This window comes from Balaenoptera physalus (genome assembly GCF_965194825.1).
Source record: "Balaenoptera physalus genome assembly, chromosome: 13".
Lineage (NCBI taxonomy): Eukaryota > Metazoa > Chordata > Mammalia > Artiodactyla > Balaenopteridae > Balaenoptera > Balaenoptera physalus.
Window position 1 is genome coordinate 41,568,918 of NC_138892.1, and position 27,960 is coordinate 41,596,877.

General features: G+C 36.0%; 1 protein-coding gene and 1 long non-coding RNA gene across 3 annotated transcripts in view; one reads left to right on the top strand and one right to left on the bottom strand.

The window, feature by feature from the left end:
• Positions 1-27,960, bottom strand: part of NAV3 (neuron navigator 3) — an 867,875-nt gene that overhangs the window by 488,498 nt on the left and 351,417 nt on the right. The gene's annotated exons all lie outside the window — the stretch shown is intronic.
• On the top strand, positions 2,402-16,993 carry LOC309640435. Its single transcript, XR_014252216.1, has 2 exons — positions 2,402-2,492; positions 2,523-16,993. It is a non-coding gene; the product is annotated as an uncharacterized lncRNA (long non-coding RNA).

The following is a 27,960-nucleotide window of genomic DNA, read 5'->3' on the forward strand; positions in this document are numbered from 1 at the left end:
TTCAATTTGCTATGATGTTTACATCCCATTGGATATAAATAAAAGTGTGATATAACAGTTCTATGTGAAATCAATATTTATGATATGCTGAAACATTTATCCTTATGAAGATGCAACGAAAAATTAAGATATGGACTAGAGTACATTTTTTATAAAAATAATTTTGAGGGAATACTCGGTCCAAAAGGTTAAAAACCCTATATGGCGTACTGATGATTTTTAGAAGTTGTTATTATGCAATAAGGTGATGTATAAGACTCTGTCCTGATCCTCAAGTAGCTTATAATCAAGAAAGGTATTACCATCTCTTTAATAGAGAAAGCTTATGGAACCTACCTAAATTCACATTACCATTCAGTGGTAGAGCCTGAGAATCCAGTTTTTCTCATGATTTTTCCTTTTTACTGTGCTAGAATGCTTCCATATGCTGTTCTTTTTTGCTCATACTTGGCCTGTTACTGGGCAAATAAATAGTCCATTTAAACTCTGGCAGATATAAGCTCGATTAAGTTTCTTTCATTATCTCTAGGCATTTCCTGGGTCTACTTCCCAACTCTGGATTGTCTACAGATTCAGACATTTGAGGTGTTCTTAGATCTTGGATTCTGAGAAATGAGTTTGGGATGGACCCAGAAGCAGAAGGATAAAGTGTACACTTAAGGACTCACTGATAAATATGGGCTCCACAGAGCTTTCTTCCATATGTACACACACACACACACACACACACACACACACACACACACACCCCTTTCTCATATATGAACACATAGTGTATCCAAATAATGAAGAACATCCCTAATAAAAATCAAACAGCAGACCTAATAAAATGCACCAGGCTACTTCCTTCTGTTTTTTGTAATTGATTATCTGTCATAGAAAAAAAAAAAGAGAGAGAGAGAGAGAACACTGCACATCAACTGCTCATGTTCTTGCAGCCTGGAGGTATAAAAGGAGGTATAAAATTACAGGACTGGGTTGACCAGAGATAAGACTCAGAAAATGTTAGTGTGAAAAACCATATTTTGTACACATATCACATCATGTTGTATATGTTAAACTTACACAATGTTGTATGTAAATTATATCTCAATAAAACTGAAAAGAAATAAAAAGAAAATTTTGTAACCAGACTGAAATGTGCATATGCTGGAAATTATGGATTTAGTTAGTACAAGATGCAGAATGGCTGACAGTGAAGATGCAAAGGTTGCTATGGAAAAGAGACCCCACTAAGAGGCAGTATTGCGTTTTAGACATGTACACATTATTAATTTTGTTTCTTTTTTTTTAATTCTCCTCTAACTCTATGTTTGTATATTACAACATAAATCCTAATTAGAAAAGATCTGAGATTTGAAAACTTCATCAGGGTTTTTATGGAGAGCTATTTTAAGAGAGTAAGTGTCTGAAATAGAGAAATAGGCAGTAATGTGTATTAAGAGCTTGTTATGAAGTCAAATGGACCTGGTTAAAATACTGGCTTCACTCCACCATGTACTTATGATCTGGGATATGTTATCTCAGCCATCTAAGCACAGTGTCATCATCTATACATGGGGATAATAATAAAAGGAAATAATACATGCAAAGTATTCAGCACTCATGGATGCTATGCGTGGGCTCATCAGTGACTTTGAGGCTTAAAATGGCCTTAGAAATTAAAGTCTAGTAATTCAAATATTATATATATATATATATATATATATATATATATATGGTATAAAACTCATTTTACTAAAAAGAGCCAAACTACAAAACCCACTTTAGAACAAAGTATCTGATTTTAATGCAAAAAAAAAAACCAAACAAAAAACTTAATGATCATTATGGCTAAGCTTAATCACTATGGTAGGCGGTAGGCTCTGGATAGTCATATATCAGGACTCAAAGAGGAGGAAGGGAGATCCCACATGTAGATGGCTTAATCAATCAATCTCTCTCCAATTAAATATTGACTTTCAAAAACTAGACATTTGTGTTTAGTTGGCAATGCTAAAAAGACCCTACTAGCAAGTAATAGCTCCATGCCTATAGTAAACATTATCAAAGTTTTCTCAAGTTTCTTAAGCACTCTAAATGCCAAGAGTCCACAGGAGCAAAATAAATTCAATGTGTCTAAATTTTTCTATTTAAAAATTATTATGTATATAAACAACTTTTAAAGTTGTTAATGGATGTTACTCTCTAGTAGGCTTAGAGACTACGTAGAGTAGCTTAAAACACATTGAAACTAATTATCTTTAACGAGGTTTGAAACACACTGGCAATGACCTGACAAAAAAGCCATTTTTAAGAGTTCTCTGAGGCGTACTCAGAGTAGAGATCTGAATCTTCAGGGCCAGCACAAAAGGCTCTTGGGAAGGGAAAAAAATGTTAAATTTGGCAGTTGGGTAGAAAGGATGAAAGTGGATAGGAAGCCAAGATACAAATGAGATATAGAAATAATGGTGTGTTTATTTGTTTGCGTGTGTGTGTGTGTGTGTGTGTGTGTGTGTGTGTGTGTGTGTGTGTGTTAGAAGTATGTTAATGATTGGGCTAGATGACCCGTCATTGAAGGCACAGAATGAACAAAGAAAGGAAGTTAAGAGTTTATCATTTTATAATGCAGTTGGAAACATTGATCAGCAGATGGCACACTTGTCAGGAAACCTGTTTCACTGCACTAAAGAACTGCTCAGACACTTGACAAGTTTCATGGCATGTCACACATTGCTTCTAGGAAGCACAGTGAAAAGATGCACGCATATTTACATATTTGAATTCTTCAATAATCCATTCACAGAACAGTCATTTTTCAATTAGAGCAGAGGAAGAATAGGAGGCCCCACATAAGTACAAAGTAATTCTAATTAAGAATTCCAGCTTCAGAATCTTGAAAAGGAATAATGATGTTAGAGGATTAACATGATCTGATTTTAAGACGTACTATAATGCTAAGATAATCATAACAGTCTGGTACCGACATAAAGACAAAAAGATCAATGGAACAGAGAGTCCATAAATGACCCAAATGATTTTGACAAAGGTGTCAATGGGATTCAGTGGGGAAAGGAAGGTCTTCCATCATATTTTGCTAGAGTAAATAGATATCTGTATAGAAGAAACTGGACCTTGTTTCATACCTCAGGCCACATTCAAAAATTAACTTAATCAGGTCTGGATTACAAACCTAAATGTAAAAAAACATACTATCAAGTTCATTGAAGAAAACATAGCAAATGATCTTTGTGATCAATTAGAAAAAAATTTTTAATAGAACAAAAAAAGAATGAATCGTTCTTATAATTTTTAAGAAATTATAATAAATCTGATTTCATCAGACTTAAAACTTCTGCTCACTGAGAGACACCATTAAGAAAATGAGAGGGAGGGAGACGCAAGAGGGAAGAGATATGGGGATATATGTATATGTATATATGTATATGTATAACTGATTCACTTTGTTATAAAGCAGAAACTAACACACCATTGTAAAGCAATTATACTCCAATAAAGATGTTAAAAAAAAAAGAAAAGGAGAAGGCAAACCACTAAATGAGAAAATATTTGCAGTACATAAATCATATACTTGTATCCAGATTATCTAAATAATACCTACAAATAAATACTAATATGATGATCAAACAAGTCAGTTAAAAAGGGCAAAAGACTTGACACTTCAGGAAAGTGTATATTGGAATGCCAGCAAACACGTGAAAAGCATGCATCATAACCATCAGGGAAATGCAAAATAAAACCACACGAAGATATGACTTCACACTCATTAGAAGGGCTAAAGTTAAAGTGTAATAGCATTTAATGTGGGAAAGAATTCAGAGCAATGGCACTGCTCAGATATTACTGGTGGAAGTATAAAACTGCTCCACATCTGTGGAAAATCATGAGACAGTTTCTTATAAAATTATAAATATAGCTACCTTATGATCCATTAATTTCACCCCTATGCATTTACCCAAAATAAATAAAAATGTCTCCCAAAATATTACATACAAATATTCATGGTAATCTTATTCATAATAACCTAAAACTGTAAACAACCCAGGCATCCATCAACAGGAAAAAGAATATTCAACTGTAACATATTCATACAATGAAACGCTATTCAGCAATAATAAAGAATAAGCTTCTGATGATGGTAAATGGATAAATCTCAAAAACTTTATGCTTCGGAGAACCCAGACATAAAAACATACCTACTGTATAACCCATTGTTGCAATGTTCAAGAACAAACAAAATCATTCTATGAAGCAAGAAATCAGAAGAGCCATTGCCCCTGGGAGAGAGTGGGATAAACTGGAAAGACGGCAGTGCTAACGTATCCTGATTGAGGCTTTGGTTACACGGGTGCATACACTTATCAAAACTCATCAAACTACACTTGAGATCTGTGAATCTTACTGTTTGAAATTATACCAGCAAAAAAGGAGAAAATATTCAATTGAACAGAACACCTTGTGTCAGAACTTACTGAGGAAAAAAAGGTTGACTATTTAACATGTTACACTGTTAGTTCTTACCTCTTCTCAACTGCAAATGCCACTCACATGCAGATGTTTCAACCCAGGAGAGATTCTCTTTTGAATTAAAATTTTAAAAGAGACATTTCTGTAGTAAAAGAAGCCTTCATGTTACTGAAAATACCCACTGGCTACTGTCCTGTTGCTTTGGTGCTCTTCTTCCTTGCACTCACAGGACACAAAAGGAATGCCAAAGACTTCCTGGGCCAGAATTCCTATTCACTAAAGGTTTGATAGATTTGACATCACCAACATAAATAACTCTTACCTGCCTTTCACCAAAAAGACATCTAAAGTGTGTTTTTCTGAACTGAACGTTACTTTACCTAGGCTTTCAATATCACTGCTCTGAAGGGAGATGAAGTAAGTTGGGGAACCACTGTTTTGGACTGAAATATTTTCAAAATTAAAAGATAGAATAAAGTGCTTGCCAGAGAGAAGTGATCAAGCTATCTTGGAGGTAATAACAATAAAGACAGGAATACTGCATATATTTAGACATGTAACAACAACTTCAGAAAAATTTATAGATAAAATCCCAGTGCCAGAAGTCTAAGAATGTGACAAAAAATTCTTATCTTATAATCTTAGTCAACCCTGATAAAAAAATTAAAAGGAAAACTATTTTAATAAATTCTTGCCTCCACTAGATCAAAAATGCCAGTCAGTACTTTTTCTGTGTGTCCACATTTTACTCTTCAGATTCTACTCTATTCCAGACCCCTTCTCCTAGCATTTGCTCTTACCTCCTACCTGAAGGCAAAAGGTCAAGATGCTCTTAACTTTCCATTTGCATACATATGGAGATATTTTATCTTTTATAGTCAACCATTTTCCACATATCTTAGAAGAAAAGTTTGCTGAAAATCAATAAGGGGCACCAAGAAGAAAGGATGCCTCTTCCCTAGCTGAATTCTGACCCAGTAGAGAAAGAAGACAAAAATCAATGAAGTCCAAAATATCACCTTTCTTATTGAAGTTAACATTGGAGACAATGACTGAAGTGTGAGAGTTAAATAAAGTTTCTAATATCAAAAACCAAAACAAAGCAGTCTTACCAACCCAGTCATAGCAATAAGAAGTAAAGGAGAATTCACAACAGAAAGTAAAGAGGAAGAGTGGGCTATGAACACCCAGCTTGTCCAAATTCACAAATTAAGCAAATTATGCCTCCTTCTTCCTTTAGGGGAGTAGTGGGTAGAAGGTGGAAAGAAGCAGTGTTACCCTAGTTAAGTATTCTTTCCTCGTGGAGGGAAATACCACCACTGGGTGGGAAAGAAGTTCATCTCTATTTCTCACCCTCATCCCTGCTGCATCCCTCCCCACTGACATAAAAATATCTGTCCTAAACTTTTATCTGAATTGAATCCAGACACTGTAGCTCTAGAACCTGTTATTTTCTCTCTCCCTCCATCAGTTAATCCTCACTTTCCCCTGTAATTCCTGGCTTCTTTCCTCCTTCAGTGTGATAGGATGCAATTTCTATTGTTAAAAACCTTTCCCCTCACCCACACACCCTCATGTGTCTATAAATCGTCTCTTTGCATTCTCAGCTCAGTTTCTGAAGGACTGATACATGATGTTCGCCTCCACACTGCCCATTACTTCTCCATCCGCTGTAATCTGGCCTTCCTCTCACCGACCCACTGATAGTTTGGTACCTCAAGTCAGCAACTGTCTCTGAGTTATCAAAGCTACTGAGTGTATATCACTCCTTATCCTACTGGACTTTTCAATGTCAGTTAATACTGTTGACCATTCTTTCCTTCTCAAAGATACGTCGTTATTGTCTTTTCTGACACTGTCTTTTCCGGCTTCCTTCATACTTCTCAGGCTGCTGCTTCTCTATTTTCCCAGCAGTTCCTCCTCTTCCTCCAAGGGATGGTGTTCCTCAGTGTCTCATCTCTAGCTTTCTCTTCTCATACTGTACCCCTTTGCTGAGTGGTCTCTTTCACCCCCATGGAGTCAACTATCACTTAAAAATGGGTAACTCTTGTACTTTTTTAACTGTCCTTTAAGTCCCTCTCCTGAGACCAAGACTCAAATACTTCCCTCCTACAAGTGAAGCAGACTCAGCAGGGCCTGAAAGGAATGCACTGTCCTGTTCACCACCTTGTATGTGCTCTCCCTTAGTGAATGGCATCAAACTCTGCTTATTCATTTGTAAGTGCTCCTCAAGACTCAACTTCTCATTCAACTCATCATCTCCATTTAAGACTTATCAATGGAGTCCTAGTATCGTCCTACCCTTCATAGTTTCCCCAGAATCTCCATTAGGCCCCTAACACTAGCAGAGGCCTTCATCAACTCTTACCTGGACATTTATGATATTCAAGTGCACCACCTCAGTCATACCGAAATTAAAAAGAGCTAAATATAAAGTCCTGAATTGGGGTTAGAAACAAAGAAAAAGAGCCAGAGCTTAGTGAACTGCAAATTCAAATGAGTTAACATTGACAGTAACTGCTCAGAAGTCTAATATAGACACAATCATATTTAAGATGTCTTTGTTCACAAGTAAAAGAATGCAAATGCAAACTGTTTTTTTTTAAAGTTTTGGAATTACTTAAAAGATAATGAGATACTTAAAGAATCTCAAAGGAAGCAGGACCTCACCAGGCTCTAGAAACAGAAGCCAGAAAGCCTTCAGGAATCTGGGCACACGCTCTTCATCTTTTCTCTCTTTCCTCTCTGTCCTTCTGTTTACTTCTGATCTCTCTGGGACTAGATTTCTCTCCTTCTTAGGGTACCATATGGTATAAGATGGCTGAGGTACTGCTCCTGCATTTTTAGAGATCTCTTAATTCGACCCACATGAAGAGACTGACCAGAATCAAATTATTAAAAACAATCCTGAGAAAGGTGGAAGCCACAGAAACAGACCTACTCACATCAATTGAAGGGTTGTTAGAAAACAGAGGTTATGCCAACAAATGAAACAAGTACCAGCTAGCATTCTGCAGAAGCCTGGGGAGCTTCCTTGAAGAAATAAGGAATTCCTATGTCCCTTTTTTGTCCCCAAAGAGAAAACAGTTAAGGCATGATATTCATACAGTGATAACCTTGAGTTATTAATAAAAAACTATGCTTAGTACATTCTGTTTTCTGAATCAAATGCCTGCAATACTTAAGATTTCCATAGAAATGATAATTTCCATTAAAGTACCTTAAAGCAAACATTACAAGGTTACGCGCTTAAACGTCAGTTATGAGAAAAGTTCACTTATCCATTCCCCTGGTATGCTGAATGGCTGAGGTATTCTGCTTCCAATCCTTTCTCAAATAAGGTTGATTACACATTTTGAAAATACAACATAACTGTATAATGTCTACTGCTTCCTCCTAATCTACCACTCCCATTTGCCCACCAGCTTCATCCTTTTCTATTTACTGGAGTTTATATGTACTTTATTTATAAATCCCTATCAAATATTAAGTACTTAAAATAGAAACTAAATTGTCAAATTCCTAACAGCAAAGCAAAGCCAATAGGGCATAATATCAGAGCCTGCTACTTCTCCTTTAGAAAATCATGCAATTTAGCAATCTTAAAGTTATAAGAAACAAAATATTCCAAATTTAAATTTGTGAGAAAATAACAACAACAACCCGTTTACTTGCTGTAAGAAAACTAACCAGTGGCTAGAAAATAGAGGTTGGCAGTGTTAGGGTAATATCCTAGAATTTTAAAAAATGATTTTATATCATTATTGCTTTAGAACAGTGAATTTATTTGCTACTTTAGTAGATTGTTCAGGCCTAAAAAATAGTTTGGCTCCAAAACACATTCATTTAAGTATTAGTAACAGCAGCAGCAGCAGACTTGCTAATTGCTGAGTGATGCGTTAATTACTCTATGTACACATCTCATTTACCTACACAGCAAGCCTATATAGGCACTGGTATAGCCCCATTTTACAGATGAAACAGTGAGGTTTACAGTACTACTTGCCTGAGAGCTACTAAGTGAAATCATGATTAGAAGGCCAATCCCTCTGTTCCTGTCTGGCTACACAATTTGCTGGACACAGCACAAAATAAAAATGTGAGGACGCTTGTTCAAAACTGATTAAGAATGTTAAGATGGCCACAGCAGAGCATTAAACCAAGTGTGGGCTCTTCTAAGTGCACCAAGAGTCAGCCCTGCCTCTGCTCCATCAGATCACAAAATGCATGAAACTTTCTTTTTTTAAATCTATCTAAATTATGTTCTTCAAAGAATAAGTCGTTGTAATGGCTAATTAGCTAATTATAAACTAAGACTCAGAATTCATATTATGGGCTGTGCCTAGATACACTCAATAATATTTGTTGAATAAATAAACTTACTTCTTGGCCTCAAACTGAACCCCTCTCTTCAATAACTCACATTGAAAATGCCTCTGGTTAAACGCAGGGATGGGTTAAGAAAAGATAAACGGATCATAAGGAATCCATCCACACCACTGGTAGAAACACTTCATGTTCCATTTGTGCCGGCTTGGGAGTTTTTATGACTGTAAAGAAGCTATTTTACAATCTAATTATCATTTCTATCTAGAGTTGACATTTAAATTCTGGGGCTCTAAGCGAAGCTTAAAGAATGTACTCCTCACTTCCCCACCTCCACCTCCAGAACACACCACCCGCATCCCACCCCCTAAGCCCTTAACTTTCCCTAATAAACAGTTTACCAGCAGAAGCAAAAAAAGTTCTTTCTCCTCAATCTGGGCCCGGTGAAGAACAACGTGATTGATACTTAAACTCTGCCTTTCAAAAGACATTAAAGGGGACTTCCCTGGTGGCGCAGTGGTTGAGAGTCTGCCTGCCAATGCAGGGGACACGGGTTCGAGCCCTGGTCTGGGAAGATCCCACATGCCGCGGAGCAACTGGGCCCTTGAGCCACAACTACTGAGCCTGCGCGTCTGGAGCTTGTGCTCCGCAACAAGAGAGGCCGCGACAGTGAGAGGCCCGCGCACCGCGATGAAGAGTGGCCCTTGCTTGCCACAACTAGAGAAAGCCCTTGCACAGAAACGAAGACCCAACACAGCCATAAATAAATAAAATTAAAAAAAAAAAGTGCTAACTGCTAAAAGGAAAAAATAAAAAGGGCTGAAAACTTGCCAGTATTAAAAAAAAAAAAAAGACATTAAAGGGTCCAGTTTGCAAGCTACACAAGAAGAGTTCTGCAAAAAGAAAAGAAAGCCTACCTCCTTCTAATCGTGGAGGATTATAGGAAGGAAAAAATAAAAACAAAAACCAACATAAGACATGCTTGTTGGCTCTGCAGGGGGAGCACTGAAAACAGTGTATCATGTTCCTGAAAGAGGTCACAGGAGGAGGCCACTTTGTGCGCTCCTCTTTGATGAGCCAGGGAGCCAAGGTATCAAGGTGGTAGAATCCTATCAGGCAGAGGATAACATTAACGCTAGCATTCAGAACGCTAGCCTTCCCGTGTCAGGTTGATGATATGTTGAAAACCAAGGGGTTTACCACTGAGCCCTCTTGGTGAGTGAGGGCCTATGGAATCTCCCAAGCCAGGAGCCAAATGGAGGATAAAAGAGAGGTCAGGAGGTCTACATGACTAGCCACTGAGGGGAGTGTCTAGAAACACCGGCCAAGACCGAAGTACAAACAGAAGAGCATGCATCAACCAGGTAGACCAAGAACAGAAACCTGGAGGGTACAAACACCAGCTGGTGTGCACACACACACAAGGACCAGCATGGGAGGGAGCGCCACGCCCCTCCCATGACCCCAGGTCTCATAAGGCATAACCTTCCCAGGACACTCACCCTCACAGACACCTGGATGCCGTCGTAGACAGGGAAGTGGGGTAAAAGGGAGGTACTTCAAGGAACACATTTTTCTCTAAATGAGAGCCTGAGGTTGACCTAAAAGGACTATTTAAATGTCCATATTGGACCAATTTAAATTGTACTGGTGTGATGGTCAGTTTTATGCCTCAACTTGGCTAGGCCAGAGTTCCCAGTTATTCAAACACTAACCTAGATGTTGCGGTGATGGTATTTTGTGACTATGATTAAAATCCATAATCAGTAAACTTTAAGTAAGGGGGGCTATCCTAGATATTCTGGGTGAGCCTTTCAGTTGATAGGTCTTCAAAGCAGAGCCAAAGGAAATTCTGCCCTCAGATGGCAGCTTCAGCTCCTGCCAAGAGCAGTAGCCCGCCCTATGGGTGTGCCAATGGACTTGTCTAGCTTGCCCTCACAACTGTGTGAGCCAATTGCTTCTAATAAATCTCTTAATATAGATTTCCTCCTATTTGTTTCTCTGGCTGAACTCGGACTGACATAATCAAATAACCACAAAGAAAACCAAAATAATGATAAAATATGTAAATATTACATTTTTCTTCACATCTTAGCTTGTGGCATGAGTAATTTAATATATGTAAATAAGACCTGCATACCGTAAGGATTTTGTTCATATTCCCCCTCTTTGCCTGAAATGCACTTCTATTCTCTATCCTTCTGGTCCCAATCTAAAGATCTGCTTCTTTCAGGAATGCTTTCTTTGACTACCCATCAAATTCAGATCCTGCTGTTAAATATGCTCATGACACCTGTTCTTCTCTTGCAGCACTTATTACAATTGAAATGAATGTTTCATTATTTGACATTCATTTGTCTTCCCCTCTCAGGTTTAAGCTTTATGAAGACAGAGCCACGTTTGACTTGGTCAACAATATATCCTCACTATCAAGCGCACTGCCAAGGACATATAGCGCATGCTCAATAAATATTAAATGAGTGAATACATGGGTATAAAGTTTTAAAAAAACACCCTGCCTTCCACATTTGATTATAATTTGAAAATATCTGATTTTGGCAGTTGATCCTTAGTGATATCTTTCAAAGAACACTTGTGTAGGATTCAGAATGTGGAATTTAGAGGTAAGAAATGCAGGTGTTATTACTGTTGCCTGTGTAGATGGCCCATTGAATACCACTGTTAGTCAGTTGGGCTGTTATAACAAAATACCACAGACTGCGTAGTTTATAAACAACAGAAATTTACTTCTCTTAGTTCTAGAGGCTGAAGACCAAGATCAGTGTGCCCGATGGCAAGCAAGGATCCTCTTGTGGTTGCAGACTCCTGGTATCCTCACTTGATGGAAGGGGTAAGGGATCTTTCTAGGGTCTTCTTTTATAAGATTGCTAATCCCATTCATGAGGACTCCACCCTCATTACCTAACCATCTCCCAAGGCTCCTCTCTCAATACTATCATCTAGGGGGTTACGTTTCAACATATGAATTTGGGAGGATACATTCAGACCCAAATACATTCAGACCCAACATATGAATTTGGGGGGATACACAGCAATCATGAACTCCTTTTTAGTTAATATGACCCAAATCACATGAGCTAAAAATGGCCCAAAGCCAGAGTTGCATGAAGAAGAGCTTGTAAATCGGTTTGCCAATTTTACATTTATGCAGAAACAGTGATTTTATGGTTCTCCGAGACAGCTAAATGGCACCACATTTTATGACATTCTTAATAGTATTTTAAGATCCCTTTGGAAATAATGATTCACCTCATACCTTGGGATAGTTAATTTGGAAGTTAAAATTAGGTAATGAGAATTTAGGGAGTTGTAAATATTTTTAATAAAAACCTATATTCACACTCTAAAGGCAAACCAAATTCTTGTTATTTTGGCACAATCTAAATATTAGGCATTGATCATAATATATTAGCAAGAAAAGTAGATATGAAATAGAACCTCCTTATAATTCTATGTATTCCACAGCTTAAGAAATGAAATCTTCTGTGTTGAAAACCCTTTCCATGAGAAAAGGATCTTCAACTATCTTCTCACTTATTTCTTTTTTAAGTAGATAAATCTGAGAAAAGGCTGAAATCAAACACTCTATACAGAAACTCAGGAATAAATATTTACTTTCAAATAAATTTGATGCCACTGGTGAACCACAGTATTACTTGGATGTGTGTTCAACAAATTAGTGCATCTTTCATATTCACTAAGATAGATAACTTCACTGGCTTAAGGAAGACTTCATGCTTGAAAGGAGACACAGGAACTTTAAAATGTATGTTATGCTTTGGGTATAATGTTAAGAGAAAATCTTCTTAACAGTTATAACTAGTATTTACTAGTGCTACCTCTTTCAATGAATCACAAGAAATTACTATTATAACTATTAAGCTCTGTTTAATCATTCATACAGTACTCAGAGTATGAAGGTCTTGCAATGCAATTTGATTATAAAAGACTAAATTTTAAATTCAAATATGTATGTACAGTGAAAACAAAATTGTCAATGGAGTTTTTTTAATCAAAATGAAGGAAACATCATTCAACAAAAAAAAAAGATGAGTAAAAAAATCGCTATTCCCATAAGTTAATATCTCTGATTTAATGATTAGGTGTAAACACTGAAAAAAATTTGAATTTGTATACCAAACTATACTTGATTACTGCTAAACATGAGCAAACACAAGTAATAACTACTAATTTCAACAAAAGTCATTAATGTGCAAATATACAACAGTTTTTAAAAACTGGGGAAAAGAAAAAGAATAGGAAGAACAAAGGGCAAGCATATTTTACTAAGAAGCCATTAGTTTTTTTTTTTCTTTTCTCTTACTACCCTTCAAAATAGTCAAAAAATTTTAAATCCAATTTCATACTGACTAAAACTACTCCTTTCCCACAAAATTCCTTGCATTCCCCATTTACATTCTCTGTGATTGGGAATTTATCTTTAGGATTTGGACATGGGACTGATGAATCTAAAAGAAAAAAAAAACCCTTTGCACTCTGAAAATTAGTTTTTAAGTTATCATTTCTGAGTAATAACTCTCACAAACCCCATTTTAGTGCATATAATCTGTGCTTAATAAACTCTTCAATATAGGATACCATTAATTGAAATTTTTTGGCTTCTTTAAGAAATTAAATATGAAACACCCAGAAAACAGATCTGCTTCCAAAAGAAACCCATTGTTACTCACCACGATAAGCAACACATAGAAAATGTTCAATAGAAGTATAACAAATCAAATCAAACTTACAAGAATTTCTTTCAAATTTTATCCTCCTATCTAATGTTTCAAAGCAAAATTCTAAATCAAATAAAAATACTTAATCCAGATAGAATAAACTTCAAAGAAGCACAATACATACCTTTAAATAAGAGGATTTACTTCATCATTCAATTTAATACCTTTAGCAGAATATTTAGACTTACTTAGCACAAGTAAATTGCTCTACAGTCTTTGAATTCATTCTCAGGATGTATTAAATTAAAACTATCATTTTCTTGTGGAGTATTTTTCCCTAATAAACAATATTCAGGAATTCGGCTTCTTATTTAACATACATCAGATTAAACGACTCTGTCCCTTCATTTAAGTAATCTGACTTTTTTGTAGTCTAGCCAGTATAAAATTCATTCATTCACCCATTCATTCTACAAGTATTTGTTCCCTGTCTGCTATGTACAACGTGTTTGGTTTAACAGGAGTAGTTATTAAAATCATAAACCAAGGACCATGGTTGTGCCAGTAATTTGAAAAGGAATTGTTTATGGATGGTTTGAAAGACTCAAGAGAGAAGTCTCTGGATAACAAACAAAACAAGCAATTGATTGGAACCACCTGGGGCTGGATTTGTCTTCAGGAATACACCTGAAAGAATTTAATATGGAATTTTGTAAAAACAGAGGAGATTGGGAATAAAATTGTACTTAAATTATGATTAATGGACAATAAACTAATTATATTCATAACTTCATAGGCTCCTCAAGTTTTCTTATCTACCAAGTAAGGCAGATAAGATCCTAAACACTAGGTAAATATTGAATAAAGGAATTAAAATGAAATGTGTAAAGATTTTGAGAGGTCATATGATGTGTATTTCTTTTCTAATTTGAGAAACTATCAGAGTAACATCCCCTTGGTAATTCTAGGCAAACCATTTTAGCTTTCAGTGGAATGGTTACAATTAGAGGCTGAAAGTCAGAAAAACTGCCAGGGAATCCCCATCTGTTCTCTAGTAACTGAGTAATTACTGATTGAGTAATCCTGGGAAAGTTACATCAACTCTCTGGCCTCAGTTACTTCAACTATAAAATAGGAATGACTGTGTATACCTGTTATAGGTTTAATGTTTGTGTATCCGCCCTGCCCCACTCCTCCAGCCAATTAATAGGTTGAAACCTACCCCCAAAGGGATGGTATTAGGAGGCAGGACCCTTGAAAGTTTGTTAGGTCATGAGGGTGGAGCCCTCATGAATGGGATTAGTGCCCTTACAAAACAGACCTCAGAGAGCAATCCTGTCCCTTCTTCCTTGTAGGACACAGCAAGAAGATGGCTGTGTATGAACCAGGAAGCTTGTCTTCACCAAATACCAAATCTGCCCAGTGCTTTGATCTTGGACTCCCCAGCCTCCAGAACTGTGAGAAATAAATTTTTGTGTTTCAGCCACCTAGTCTATGGTGTTTCTGTTAGAGCAGCCCGAACAGACTACGACAACTTCTAGGGTTTTTATGAGGATGAATGAGATGATGTCAATAATGTGCTAAATATAAAGCCTGGCATGCAGCAAATGTTTGTCAATATTTACTTTTATAACTGAATTTCAGAACATAAAATCTTCTAAAGATATATAAGCTCTACACAGTTTTTATCTTCCCAAGATACTGGGATATTTGATCAATAATGGAGACTTCCTCACAACTTCCTGACAGAAAAGAATATTGTCATGATAAGAAAAACATGATGAAGAGAGACTGCTCTCTTTTTTTCCAGAGTAACTTTAAAAAAAATTTGTAATCTTTACATAAAAACCATAATATGAAATAGTGCCACAAGGCCCATAATAATTTGGTCCTTAGAACTAAAAATGAAAAACAGAAAAGGCAATATGATTTCTGTGATGCTGACTAAATACAAGAAATTATGAATTATTAATTGTCTCTGATTTACACACAAATATTAGAGTTGGATTTCTTAGTAGGAAGAATTAAACCATGGATATGTCCTTGATTTAGCTTTAGGGGATCCAGTGATCTAAAGGAACTATATACAAAATTGTATTTGCATAAGAGCCTAAATGCTTTTTTCAGACGAAAAGGGCTTTCATAGATTACTTTATAGGTTCTCAAAAGGGTCCATAAACCAACCACAAAAGGTCAGATATCCCTGCTCCAATAGTGCTGACATAAATCACAGCTCTTAGGAACAGCAAAGCACTGCAAACTTGTTTACAGGAACTGTCACTCAATGTTTATTTTTAGTGTACAAGGATAACATGTTATCAGAGAAGACTCTACATGGATTAACAAGATTTTAGTATGCTTTTTGTTTTCTTGTTTTTAACTTAAATAAATATAAATAAATGGAGAGGCAGTTAAGGTATCCCATCTTAACTGATAAAGAAGTCTGAACAGAGATTTATAGAGTAATAAGTACTTTACTTTTGAAGTACAATGAAATATATGACTTAGGAATTATAATAGTACTATAAGTGAGAAGATTATCATCTATGACTTTCGCAGAGTGGTATTAAAATAATATATTTTCACTAGACCATATTTGTCATTAATCATGATACTGTCAAATTACCTATTACTTAAATATAATTACAAGTGTACATTCAAAAACGTCAAAAAGTATTTTAAAATATCCTCAAGCATTGTGAGGAAGCAATGGACACAGATCTATTGAATATTAAGCCAACTCTTCCAGGAAGAAAAAACAAGAGTATGTTAAATAGAACTTAATTCTTCATTGAATATGACAATTATTTGGTACAGGATGGAAAATTATTCTGATATATGTTAAGCAGGATGACTATGGGTATATAAAAGAATGTGCAGTTCTCATGTTGCTAAAATAATTTGGATCCAGAATCTAAAATAAATATTAAACATGTTATTAACTATTCATACAAGTTCTTTACCATTGGCACACACCAAGACCTGAATAATTTCATGGTTTATCAGTTTGGCTGATTTTGTTTCCCATCATGTTTACCTTCATCAAACTTTGTAACAAGCTAAAGGGTTAATAATAAGAAATGGTTTACATATCATCAGCTCTGAGAAATATTACATCAGGGCATTTCAACCAAATTTTATAAGGATAGCTAAAACATATTAATCACTTTTCATACACCAGTCACTGTTATTCAAAAAATATGTATATATTGTTTTATATATATATGATGTATATACATTTACATAGATAACACAGGCACAAATATTTGTGTCTGTGTATGCATATGTGTGTATGTAGACAGATAGATAACAGATAGATACAGCACCTCCAACACACATGCACATACCTACCCACATGTATACACAGGGTTAAAATGATAAGTACATATCTATTTCATAACAACCCAAGAAGGCAGATACTACTATTTTCTCCATTTTGCAGATTGGAAACATGGCCTCAGAGAACATAAATAAATTGCCCATGATTACATAGCTGATAAGTGACTGAGCCAAAAATGTGAACTTAGATAATACAGTCCAGAGTCCTGGCTCTTACCCATTGCTTACAGCTGCCTCTGGGAGTAATGGTAACAAATAGGTAAGACAGTTGGTGAGGAGAGATGGGTTGTTTGGGAAGTGGTGGCAACATGAAGAGATGCCAATTTGGTAAAAGCTCTTGAGGTAATGCTGATTATATTGATACTTTAGGTGTGATATTAAAACATACATGCAACTGAGCGCAGTTACAGATATACATCCAGGCATGATGCAGGCTCGCCCACACACACTTGAAAGGAATGTTGCTTCACATGCAGGATAATCCTTACTTGTACTGGGAAAGGTTAACTTTGTATGTTGCACCTTTTTGTTTATGTTTGTTTACTTTTTTCTTTGTGTCCTTAGTTTCCAAACTGATGCAGTTTCAGAGCTGACAAATTGAAAACTCCATAAACCTGTCTTTGGCTTGAAAAGTAAGGTATGTTTTGACACAACTCACATAGTATTCAGATGATGATGTATGTTTGGCATTGTATCAATTAATACTGTGGGGAAAACAGGTGTTTGTGTTCTATGCAGTTAAAAATCTTCACTCAGAAATTATTTAAGGAAAAAAGATCTTCCTAGTAAAACATGAGATGTTTAAAATGACTCAGATTGTTGGTTAAAAGAAAAAAAGCTTAAGTGAATAAAAAAGATTTGTATCCAATGTATTCTAAAAGAGTGTAATTTACAACATTTAAGTGAAAATTAAATAGATGCACTGTTGCTGTAAATTGCAAATTATGCAATAAACATGATATGGCATAAGCATTTTTCTTTCATGAAATAAAAACCTGACTGTAAGGAATGCATTCTTAATGCATTTAGTGTTGATCACATATTCACCTTAAAATATGCATCCTTTTGGAAAAAAATAAAAAAGTTAATCTTTTCACCAAAATGATCTCAAATAAAACAACTCTATTTTATTGCCAACTTTTGTTTTGTTTTGTTTTGTTTTCATATTGTCTGTACAGCCTAGGAATGGAGTCTAAGGCATGAAACATTTTCAATGTAATTGTAATGAAATGTAAATATATAATCAAACCTATGTAAAGTCTCATTTTTATAAATTTAAAGTACCTGTTAACTATAGTTAGAAAAAGCATAATACTCTGGAGAAATACATGCAAAAATCCATTCCATCACTCAGTAAGCATGTATGAAGTATTCATTACATGCTAGGCATGGGTATCTACTCTCACATAGCACACAGACTATTTCTGAGAGACATCCAGAATAGGTATCTTTTAAAAGCCCTAAGGGTTCTATGAAAAACTACTAGAACTAATAAATATGTAGCAATTTTATAGTATAAAAGATAAATATAAACATCAATTGTATCTGATATATGAACAAACTATCTAAAAATATAATTTAAAAAACAAATTTTTAACAATAGCATTAAAAGAATAAAATATTTAGGAATAAATTTAACATAAGTGCAAGATCTGTAAACTAAAAATGATAATACATTGCTGAGAAAAACTTTAAAAGACCTAAAAAAAGGTGAGATATGCCACGTTTGTGGATTGGAAGACTCCATATGATTAAGATGGCAATTCTCCAAGCTGATCTACAAATTCAGCAGAATCTCAATCAAAATCCCAGCAATCATTATTGTAGAAATTGACAAGCTAATCCTAAATTTTATATAAAAAGGCAAAAGACCTAGAATAGTTTAAACAATTTCAAAAAAGAAAGTCAAAGTTGAAGGATGTATACTCCTTGATTTTAGAGGTTAATATAAAGCTGCAGGAAACAAGACAGTATGTTATTTCCATATAGATAGACATAAATACCAATGGAACAGAATAGAAAATCCAGAAACATACCCGTCTAATTATGTCAACTGATTTTTGATAAATATGCCAAGGCAACTTGAGGGGAAAAAGGAAAGCCTTTTCACTAAATGACATTGGGATGATTGGATATTTATATGAGAAAATAAATTTAAAATCTAGCCTCCACCATTTACAAAAATAAACTCAAAATGGAACATATATTCGAATTAAAACTACAAACCACCTAGAAGAAATAGGAGAATAGGAAAAACTGGAGAAAACCCCTGACTTTGGAGTTAGACGAAATTTTCTTACATGTTATTCCAAAGGCATGACCCATCAAGAAACAAACTGTTAAATTTAAATTCAGCAAAATTAAAAACCTTTCCCTTCAAAAAACACCATTAAGTGAAAAGATAAGCTACAGACCATGAGAAAACATTTGCAACTCACATATCTAATAAAGGTGTTGTTCTCTCTACAATTATGATATGCAAATTAAAACCACAATAAGATACTACGACTTACACTAGAATAGCTAAAATCAAAAAGTCTGAAAAACCCATTTGTTGAGGATGTGGAAAACTGGAACTCTTAATAATTGCTGGTAGAAATGTAAAACAGCACGTCCATATTGGATAACAGTTGGCCAGGGATGGGGAGAAGGATGGACTGCAAGGGGGCACAGAGGAATTTTTGGTGAAGACAGACATGGTCTAAAATTGGACTGAGGCCATGGTTACACAATTGCACATATTTCTTCAAAGGTATCAAATTGTAAACTTACAAGGGTGAACTTATGTACATTATACTTCAATAAAACTGTTAAAAACAAAAGGAGTACCTTTAGATAATTCATGTAGACACCTTGTGGTATAAACATGAAAAATTGATCCGTTTGAAGGCACAGGATTGGTTCATAGAAGTGAATCTTTCTGACTTTCCCCAAATTCCCAGCTTCAATAGCTTATGACATCATGGGCTTCCTCGGTGGCGCCGTGGTTAAGAATCCACCTGCCAATGCAGGGAACACGGGTTCGAGCCCTGGTCCAGGAAGATCCCACATTCTGTGGAGTAACTAAGCCCGGGCGCCACAACCGCTGAGCCTGTGCTCTAGAGCCCACGAGCCACAACTACTGAAGCCCACGCGCCTAGAGCCCGTGCTCCACAACAAGAGAAGCCACCGCAATGAGAAGCCTGAGCACCACAAGGAAGAGTAGCCCCCGCTCGCCGCAACTAGAGAAAGCCCGAGTGCAGCAACAAAGACCCAATGCAGCCAAAAATAAATAAATTAAATAAATTTTAAAAACATACTTTATGACATCGCAATGTTTGACTTAAATGCTGAGATAAACAAATTCCATTCAAATGGAAAAATGGGACTAACACCTACTTGCTAAAATTTTTCTATCCTATTTAACAAACCATATATTTAAACTGATGATGGTAGTTGAATAAAAGAACTTCATTAGACTTTGCTCCACCCAACATAAGTAATTTCTGATGCATTATATATACATATGGCATATATATATATATATATATATATATATATATATATATATATATATATATATATATATATATATATATATATATACATACACACACACACACACACACCCCCCATAAAAAAAGATGGCTATCTGGTATTCTTCACTTCAGGGGATATCTGTATGCTTTTCCTTTATTCAGAAAACCAGAATTTTTCCCAATACCCTTCCCACATAGACACATATGTTTGCAAACATGAAAATAAAGATATACACATACATGTATACAGTGCTGTAATGCATTTATGTATAACACATATATATCCATATATGGATATATAGAGATAAATAATTTATTTTGTATTCACACAGTACGTACTACTTGTTAAACACTGTTCTTAGTGCTTCTAGTTTCACTATTGTTCCAACCTAAGGGAGGTAGGAGTAGTATCTTATTTTATAGACTAGGATACTAGAGAGAAGTTAAATCCCAAAAGCAGAGCAGAAAGCTACTGTTTTTCCCTTCCTGTATCATTCCACTTTCTTCTGGTCATCATACACCCACTACTACTTTGAAAACTACTCTTTCCATACTAGTACCTGCCTTTCACTAGCTACAGTTGAAGAACTGACCAAAAACAAGCTAACTAGATCCCCGCTAAAATTATTAGATCCCCAAGCATAGGACACAAGTTGCTGCTACACACATCCCAAAGCACCTCTGACCCTTTCTTATTCGAAATCTGGATCTTCAGCTGTGCCTTCTACTACATGAGCTGCCAGACATCCTTTTAGTAAATTCAATTTGTGTTCAAATGATCACATTTTACTCTGTCATATGTAACTGAAGTAGCCTAAAAATAATAAACACTAGCTCAGCTAAAATTCTGATTCTAGCCCCTGCAGCCTTAAAAAATGGAAGGCACACTGGCCATCTGATGCATAGTCACCTAGTCATATATCCTTATGCACCACCTGTGGACAAGGGTTCAGGAAGTTAAGTGCAAAGGAAAAGTCTGCCCTAATTATGGACCAAATTTCAGGGTTTTTTTTTTAAGGTATTTAAAAATCCTTGTGGCTGTTAAATAATCTAGTCCAATCATCATTCATATAATCAGCTATATAAGAACAACTTAAAAAAAAGCATGGGGAAGATTTTGGTAACAACAGTCACCCAACAAAGCAGAGAAAACACAAGAATGGATCAGTCAGTGTTAAGTTTGAAAGGATTAAGGGCTCACAGAGAAAAAGCAGTTGAAATTTTACTTCAATATTTTTTAAAGTCAATATAAATATGGTGGGGAATTCCCTTAAGTTTTAACGACCAAAATTTTCTAAGGAGTTGATAAAGCTAGGTTCTCCAACAGGTAATTATGCAAGCAGCTTGGCTGAAAAGTAGAAGTTTTACAATTAATTTGACTCAAAGGGCCTGTGTTGTCTCAGGCATTCTTCATTAAAATATATCAGCAATGGGCAACATATTTGTGCTTTGATGAGTCTAAAAGGCCAAGCAGCTAGTTTCAATAACAATCTGAGTTATTTGGAGGAATTTCTTCTAGATTTAGTATAGCTGCTAAAAATTTATGAGAAATAGGATTTTCGATCCTCAGTACTCATTCAATTGGATCAAATCACTTGAAAACATGTGGAAAGTTTGGAAACTGTTCCTATCATTAGCAGTACCTTTAGTTTGATTATTAATCTTATCATTGACCTAATAATAGGTATTATAAAGATCATCTCTATGATCTTTATTAGCCTGTTATTAAGCAATAACATAAATGGGAAATTTAAGTCATTAACGTTAACTAATGTTTACCTGCCACTCATGTCAGGCTCCAAGAACATTTTCAGATTTATTACCCCCATGAAACAAAACATCTTCTACAAGTGAATTACAATTTATATAATTTTTAAATTGAAATAATAAACCACACTAACTCAAGTCAAGGACATGTAGAAGTATTATAATGGTTCATAACATATGGTAAAATGTTCTCTTACCAGACTTTTGCACTTGAGACAAATCCCCTCTCTTCAAATCATGATTAGATTAATTCAGCATACCTAATAACAAGGCTTCCAGCTGTATCTCCTTGAAACTCAGCATCAAGTGAAATATCTCCTGACATCAAAGAAGTGGCAACTAGAACTTCTTCTCAAGTTCTTTGTTGTTCTCTTGAACGCTCAAGGTTTAGCTTAAATGTCGAACTTCAGGGAAGATTTTTTTATTCCACCCCCTCCTCCACAGCCTAGGGTAACTTCCCCAATTACACCTCTCAATATACCTCATATTTCTCCTTTCAAGATATTAAAAAGACGAAATCAAATTACTGTATGTGATTGTTTAAGGAACATTTTTTGATTATCAGATCGAAGGGGGATGTGATTAACTGCTTCACCACTGCACCCCTAGAAGCCAGCACAGAGCCTGGCACTTAGGAAATATCTAAAATGGGAGGGAGAGACAGAAGGTTTGCCATGGGCCAAACCTGGAGGAGACAAGCTTAAAAGACAAAGAGAAGACAGGGTGGAGGGACACCAGGGCCATACCGCTGAAATTAAACAACATATCTCAATATATCTGAATAGAAAGATCTTTGTTTCAGCATATTCTGGCTAAATGATTCATGAAGGGACCCAAACTAAAATGAAAGAGGAACTCAAAATGATCTTGGTAAAGAAAATAAAACTACTGCAAAGGGAAGCAAAAAGTATAGACTGTCATTTTGAAAAGAAAGAGCTATTAAATCATTCATTTTCAAAGGCATATGCAAAAATCTTTAGTCATACCAAAGATAGCAGAGAGCAAGTGATATTGGCAAAATGATTTCGTATGTGTCATATTACAGAAGATTGCTTGAATTTAGTCTATTATAACAAAGTCATTTTAAAATAAGATTACAATAGAAAGGTCATGATGATGTATAGTTACAATGCACATGAATTTCACTCTTATTTTAAAATTCAAATTGAAAGTTTCTTTATATTTCTGATTTACTCTCCCTTGTTTGTATGCTGAAGTCACTTTGTGAATCAAATATAATCCAAGCATTCAGCGGCATAATTGATGCAAACAACATGATGTGCTAATTTAAGCCTTTTAATTAAATAAGATAAAGTAAAACTTTAATAAGTACCAATCAAACAAAAATTAATATAGCATACAGTATATTACTATCCAGGGGTTACGTTTACCGTATTATCTCTCTCTCTTATTACTAATACTCAGTATAGAACTTGAAATACACAAATACCATCAGACTTGAACAATCTAAGGTCAATAACAACCTATGTTTTATTCACTAAGTTATCCTCAGTGCCTAGTAGAATGCCTCCCATATAAGAGGTGTTCAATAAATGTTGATTGAAAGAATGAATGACTTTTTCATTTCCAGTCTAGGTCCATCTATGTGGCAGTGGTCTCTCTGCAGAGCCACTGGCTAGAACAAGGTCTAATCCAAACTAAATATATTCTGAAATTAATTTAAGAAATTGAGGAAGGAACAGCACTGCGGAAGGCCAGCTACTGGGGAAAAGCTATGATCACAGCTTATCATTTGAGCCTGATTCTATCTGAACCACCTCCCTGGTACTTTCCTACTTCCCAATTAGCTTACTCTATGACGTGCTGAAAGAATTAATAACATCAGAAACAATATGTGGTACAATCAGAGAATTTCTAATTGACTCTGAAAGAAAAAAAAAAATTTCCTCACTAGACACCCTAACCAATAATATCTACTAGTGAAAAGTTCAGGAAGGTTCACAGAAAGTAGAGTTGAAAGAAACTTTACCAGGCCTCGTCAGCTCTACCCTTCACGCACGAAGCAAACCTGAGATAATTATTAGAGCAAACAGCCATCAAAATTTTTATGTCATATATTAGGGGACTTGCTGGTTTCAGATTTCTTCACAGTTTCTCCACAGTCGGATCAACAATACCATTCAGGGGCTTCCCTGGTGGCGCAGTGGTTGAGAATCTGCCTGCCAATGCAGGGGACACGGGTTCGAGCCCTGGTCTGGGAAGACCCCACATGCCGCGGAGCAACTAGGCCCGTTAGCCACAACTATTGAGCCTGTGCGTGTCTGGAGCCTGTGCTCCGCAACAAGAGAGGCCGCGATAGTGAGAGGCCCGCGCACCGCGATGAAGAGTGGCCCCCGCTTGCCGCAACTAGAGAAAGCCCTCGCACAGAAATGAAGACCCAACACAGCCAAAAATAAATAAATAAATAAATAAATAAATTTTAAAAGATAAAAGTACAAGTAATGGTGGTTTAAAAAAAAAAATACCATTCAGAGGAGAGCTCTTCCACTGACTGCCAAGCTCATCATCAAGAAGCAGAAATACCTGAATAATCAGTTTGGCCCTAATCCAACTATTACCATTTAATAACCAGTCAGTAATAAAGTCTAAGACTCTGTAATTTGTGAGATATAAATACTGTTATTAAACTGCTTGTCTGCAATGTTCACCACCCTTTGATGTTTTTCACTTAAAACACCATACATGACTTAAAGTCTCCAACCAAGAGCCCAATTAATTAAGTAAAATTAAGGGTGTCTGGCTGTCTGCGTGTACATGTGTATGTGTTACTGAAAAGATAATAAAGATCAGGTCTCTAACTACAGCTGAATCATAACATAATTCAGGATCAGACCTTGTTTGATGATAAATTCCAGCAGCTTCTTGGCTTTTATACTCCTCCAAAGAAATTCCTTTGAAACCAGGACTTTTACCGGACAAATCTGCAATACTCAGTTATACTTTGTATGTCTTTCCAAATAGGCATGATTTTTTCAAATAGGCCAAAATCTCTGTTTGGGCAATGATAGAGAGTCTAACATCAGGGAAAAATCAGGATCTGTTTTCTTGTCTTTGTTATGTCATTACTTTTGAACAGCTGCCAGGTTTCCCCTTGGTCTTGAGGGCCCAAAATGTAATATTATTGCATTTCCCCATCTGTTTTAGGAGAAGTTGAGATGCACACTGTAAATTAAGGTACAGAAAACCACATTTTGCTTTTATATGGTATAGGAATGGTAGGACTGTGCTTTGAAATCAAGCAATTTCCTGACTGGCAGGCTCTATTTTTCTGCAGTAGTAAAACACAATACAGTAGTAATATCACTAGAAAGAGTGGTGCATCTATATTACTTCATTCCATCCCTTAGAGAGGGTTGGCACAGTATAACAGTAGTACTGCTTGTAAAATGTTAATAAATCACTTCATTTTATATCAAAAAGAATCAGAAACAGCACTAAACAAGCAGTGACTTGATTCTGATCATGTGCCTTTTCAAGTGTTTCTGGAAGGATGGAAGGAGGGTAAAACGGAGGGGAAAAAAACCCTCAAGTCCCAAACTTTCTCAAATTTCTGAGATTAAAGAAAAATGTCTATTCGGTTTCAGCAAAAAAAACGTGCTACAAGTCTACAGCTGGCTGCAACACAGAGCTGTTTCAGAAGACTAATGACTTAAGCTTATTGTTATTTTAGCTGATGCAGAAACAGAGAAAAATATAATTTGGTGTACAGACTAAGACATGTAAAACCTTTTTAATGCACAGGGGAGCCGCTCACCCTTTACCAAGAAATGTCACCCCCCAATTCTTTTTTTTAACTATAAAGAAGTTATATGCTTGGCTTTTTAACTCTTCATTGTATGAATATGCGATAATTTATCCATTCTCTTCTTGATGGCATTATTTAGATTATTTCCAATTTTTGCTACTACAATTTTATTTCTTGCACACATGGACAAATGTATCTCAGAAATATATATATATATATATATATATACATATATATATGTGTGTATATATATATATGTATGTGTATATATATAAAAGACCATCTGAAACTGATGTTTTTGTAGGTCAAAAACAGCTAAGTGTCAGCAATTTCAGACAGTTCCACTTAATAGTAGAATTGCCGGGTCACTTCAGGATTACTAGGTTTTACCAAATTGCTCTCCAAAGTGGTTTTGCAATTTATATTTTCTCTATCAGGAGTATTTTAAAGAAAGTTTTGCTTTTCTCCAGGCTTTTCTGAAAAATGATGACTCATCCCCCACTGAAGAACTGCTTTTTCCTGTGTGTTGCAAGACAAGTCTCTTTCTCTCTGCTCCACGTCTCTGTGATTAGCTTTCCAAATTCGTCATTTCCTTTGTACAGTACGCTTGGCAATTACAATCTTCTACTTCCCTGGTACATTTTAATACCATAAAACTTAGTCAAAGGAAACAAACAGCAGCATATCTAAACAAGGGTGAAGGTGCATGAAACAAGACTCATCAACCAGCCTTAATCTCTAAGAACTGGATCCAAGAATCAGATGATGGTCAGGAAGATTCTATACAAGTACCTATGCCTGGGCCATTCCTTCGGCCATGGGGCTTCTTCTCAACTCTTTTCCATAACCAGTGTCCCCCTTTTGAAAGCTCAGGTCGAATGTTCCTCCTTGTCATGTCTTTTGTAGGTCTCCAGTCAGACTTTGATCTCTGCTACCTCTGTTCCCACGGAGCAACAGTGCACGTTTTATATTTCTGTGTGGGCAACTGTGTTTGTACGTGGGGCGTGTGCAGGGAAGGAGGGGGCTAAGATCCTAGAGTCTTGGGTTTTAAGGCTGATGATTGCTTTGCGCAGTCAGACATCACTTCCTTTAGGAAGCTATTCCTCACCTCTGAAATCTGAACCTGGTATTCTTCTTTGTGCTTCTCCTAGTACCTGATTTCTGTCTGCCGTTGCATGTAGCCAGCTATCAGTGGACTGCCTGTTCCCAAAGAGGCTTTCCTACTCCCTGTGGTTCCCATTCGTCTTTTTACACCTGGCACTGAGCACTCTCATACTTAACAGATAAATAGGAAATATGTGGCACTTAATTTTTCTCCTTCGACACTGACTTCATACCATGAGCCAGCCAGTGTTCTAGCAGTGGAGTTCCAGCAACGAACAAGGTAGACAAATCCTTGCCCTCACAGAATTTACAGCCTGGCTGGTGGAGACAGCCAACAAACAAACTGGTCAATCTATAACGTCTCAGATCATAAAGAGTGCTACAGATAAAAACAAAGTGTGTTGAATAAATGAATGCATGAATGAACCGTTCAGTTTCTGCTTCAGTGTTCCTCTAAAGACTATAAATTGCACAAGAGCAGAGAGTGGGTCTATCTTGTTCATTTCTGAGCCATTTATACCTAGACAAGTTCCTGGCACCTAGACTAGATGGCTGACTGACTAAATTAATGAATGAAGGAATCTCAAATGGTCCTTTTTACATAGAAGATGAGGGTAAATAAAAACTTGCTTATAGATCCTTGATCTATTGCCAATCCAGATGGAGACCATCTAGCGACCCCAAATTTCATCTTGATGGGTATTTTCCCTGCATCTACCTCAGTGGTTCTAAACCAGGATGCTATGTGCCTATCACCAATTATTTTTCAATGTGAAAAACTTTTGCTGAATATAGATACATTTACTCCAATGTCCTTTAAATAGAATGGCATGGCCTTAGAACATGCTATGTGGAGTATACTGGAGGTTAAAAAAAAAGCAGCATGGGTCCAAATAAATATTCATCCTTCCTAGAGTATGTTTAAACACTGCCACCTAAGTACATCAGACAGCAGGTTCAAGATAATCAACGG